This window comes from Sapajus apella, unplaced genomic scaffold (assembly GCF_009761245.1).
Source record: "Sapajus apella isolate SASKATOON/1434 unplaced genomic scaffold, GSC_monkey_1.0 scaffold95, whole genome shotgun sequence".
Taxonomy (NCBI): Eukaryota; Metazoa; Chordata; class Mammalia; order Primates; family Cebidae; genus Sapajus; species Sapajus apella.
Genome location: NW_022437035.1, coordinates 7,364,099 through 7,366,513, shown reverse-complemented (window position 1 = coordinate 7,366,513; position 2,415 = coordinate 7,364,099).

The following is a 2,415-nucleotide window of genomic DNA, read 5'->3' as shown; positions in this document are numbered from 1 at the left end:
ATCTAAGCCTGAATTAGGCTGATCCCAACTTGAGACCTTGGTTCCAGGCCCAGATCAAGCCCTTCTGCTACTCTAAGACTGAGCCTTAGTCACAGACTGAATTCTAGCCCCAGCCCAGACTAACTCTTGTTTTAGACTGACCCCTGACTCTGGCAGACGACTGAGCCCTAATCTTGGTCAAAGACTGAGTCCTGAGCCTAATCATTGACTGAACTCTGACCACAGACTGAATTCTGACCCTGGATCATGCAATTCTGGTCACACACTGAGCCCTAACAGTAGACTGTGCCCTGAATCTGGTCACAGACTGAGCCCTGAACTTAATCTTTGACTGAGCCATGATCCTGATCATATACTGAAGACTAAGCCCAATTATTGACTGAGCCCTGAATCTAGCCCTAGGCTATGGACTAGTCAACTAAGGGCTGACTTAGACCCTGTCTGAGCCTGACCCCATTACAGACTAAACCCCAACCTCAGCCCCACCCGAGGAAGACTGCTGGCCTAAATTACATGCTGCTACATAAGAGTTATGGATTACGGGCAGAGATCTGTCTTGGGAGATCTTAGGCTTCCCATGCTGCTGATGCCAACATGTTCCTGGTACTTTTATGGTCACAGTCTCCACCGCTGGTTCCACTGGCTGCTTGGTCAACCCTCAGCAGGCCAAGCTGTGGCCTGTAGGGGCCACAGTATCCAGGCTAATGCAATGAGAGTGGTTTGGTGGCATCTGTCCAGCGAACAACCAGGGCCCATGGAGTACTGGGGTTTGGCTCTGCCGGCAGAAAAAACGACTCTGTGGGGCCTCTGGCTTTAGTCAGTCTGAGGCCCTTGCTGGGGTAGGGGTTGGAGTAGAGGGAAATAGTGGGAAATGTCCCATTATTTTTGTAAACAAAGTTTACTGTTTGTGTTTAGGTAATCCATGCTCATTATATAAAAGACCGAAGGAAAACATTTACCTATAATTTCATCCACCAAGAAATAATCATTCTGACTTTTTGGACTGTTTCCTTACAGATATTTTTTTTGTTGGGGGGGTCTAAGTGTATATATTTATATATACATGTTGTACATAATATGCATATATATTTATAGACATGTATATTTACATATATGTTATATATTATATACATATATTTATTACTATTTTTTGAGACAGAGTCTCACTCTGTTGCTCAGGCTGGAGTGCAGTGGCATGACCTTGGCTCACTGCAACTTCTACCTCCTGGGTCCAAGCAATTCTCCTGCCTCAGCCTCCTGAGTAGCTGGGATTACAGGAATGTACCACTATGTCCAGGTAATTTTTGTATTTGTAGTAGAGACAGGATTTTGCCATGTTGGCCAGGCTGGTCTTGAACTCTTGGCCTCAAGTGATCCACCCACCTTGGCCTTCCAAGTGTTGGGATTACAGGCGTGAGCCACTGGCCTATACGTTTTATAAAACTGGTTGGTTACTGTCCAGCAACATAGTAGGGTTAAGATTAGGATCCTGTTAAAATTGCAGCCCAGCCAGCGCAGTGGCTCACACTTGTAATCCCAGCTCTTTGGGAGGCCAAGGCAGGTGGATTATGAGGTCAAGAGTTTGAGACCGATCTGGCCAACATAGTAAAACCCCATACCTGCTAAAAATACAAAAAATTAGCCAGGTGTGGTGGTATATACCTGTAATCCCAGCTACTCGGGAGGCTGAGGCAGGAGAATTGTATGAACCTGGGAGGCAGAGGTTGCAGTGAGCCGAGATGGCACCATTGCACTCCAGCCAGGGCAACAGCATGAGGCTCTGTCTCAAAAAAAAAAAAAAAAAAAAAGATTGCAGCCCATCTTCTTAACAGGAATATGATGGACCCCACACACAGCTTCAGGAATGGGTTCCAGTTGGTTAAGCAGGTGAGCAATTCCCATTTCCCCAGGCACATGATTAGATCATGAATGGACTAGCGAGACATAAGGAAATTTTTCTCGGGGCTTTTGGGAAAGAAAGCTTATTTTCTCTCCGAGGAGGTTGCCAAAAAAGATGATCTCCCCTCCATTTGATCTAAATGAAGAGGCCAATGGCTGTAGTTACTATTGGCAGCCATCTTGACACCATGCAGAAAATTGGTCTACTGATAAACTGACATTATGGAAAGCAGAATGGAGAGACACCTGGTTTTGGTGACTTCATTAGCTGGATCAAACCTCATCTGAAACCCTATCTGCCAATGGACTTTTTTTTTTTTTTTTTTTTTTTGAGATAGAGTATTGCTCTGTCTCCCAGGCTGGAGTGCAAGGACGTGATCTTGGCTCACTACAACCTCTGCCTCCCAGATTCAGGCGATTCTCCTGCCTCAGCCTCCCGAGTAGCTGGGATCACAGGTGCCTACCACCGTGCCCAGCTAATTTTTGTATTTTTTAGCAGAGACAGGGTTTCACCAT